Source organism: Somniosus microcephalus, chromosome 2 (assembly GCF_052327205.1).
Source record: "Somniosus microcephalus isolate GS21.2 chromosome 2, FLI_Smic_1.0, whole genome shotgun sequence".
NCBI classification, from domain to species: Eukaryota; Metazoa; Chordata; class Chondrichthyes; order Squaliformes; family Somniosidae; genus Somniosus; species Somniosus microcephalus.
In genome coordinates, this window is record NC_140988.1 from 362,038,621 (window position 1) to 362,039,537 (window position 917).

The following is a 917-nucleotide window of genomic DNA, read 5'->3' on the forward strand; positions in this document are numbered from 1 at the left end:
AGTGAAGGAACACAGAAAAGACTACTTTCTGAGAAAGATTTGACACTGGACAAGGCTTTCAGTGTGGCTGTATCATACAAAGCAGCAGCAAGAGGAGCTGCAGAGATACAGCAAAAGCCACAGGACTTCAGCACCCATGAAATGACACGGGGTTTTGAGAGATGTTATCGCTGCGGCAGATCCACCCATGACCAGAGGGACTGCTGGTTCAAGGACAAAGCATGCAGGCAATGCGGAAAGATGGGACACATTGCACGTGTATGCCGATCTGGAAAAAAATCCGCTGGCAGTAAAAAGGTCAATAAGGAAAAGTACAGAAAGGTACAAATGATGACGGACAGTAGCTCCGAAGACCAGAAGAGCGATAGCGACTCCGGAAACAAGAGACTAAGCTGTCTCAAATTACATAATGTAATTGCTAAAGAAGATTACCAGACCATTTGGGTTACCCTCACAATAGCGGGGTCCCCAGTTAAAATGGAGCTAGATACAGGATCAGCTCTGACCGTCATAAGTCGACGGGATTACGAGCGGCTATTTCCGCATATACCTTTGAAAGACACATCCATTATCTTGAAGACATATACGGGGCAGAAAGTATACCCCAGAGGGAAAATAAGGGTGCCTGTTGTATACAACGGCAAGGAAATACAGAAGTTGTATTTATACGTTCTGCAAGATGGTGGTCCACCGTTGTTGGAACATGAATGGATCAGAAAGATACGTTTAGACTGGCACTCCATTCAGGCACTGACGGTGACCAGTAAGAAAAAAAATGATGATGACGTCATACCTGGACGATTAAAAGAAATCTTGGCTAACGCCAAAGAAGTGTTTCAACAGGAACTAGGAACCCTGAAAGGCGCCACCGCCTCAATAAAAGTGGAAGATGCGGCAATTCCCAAGTTTTTTAAGGC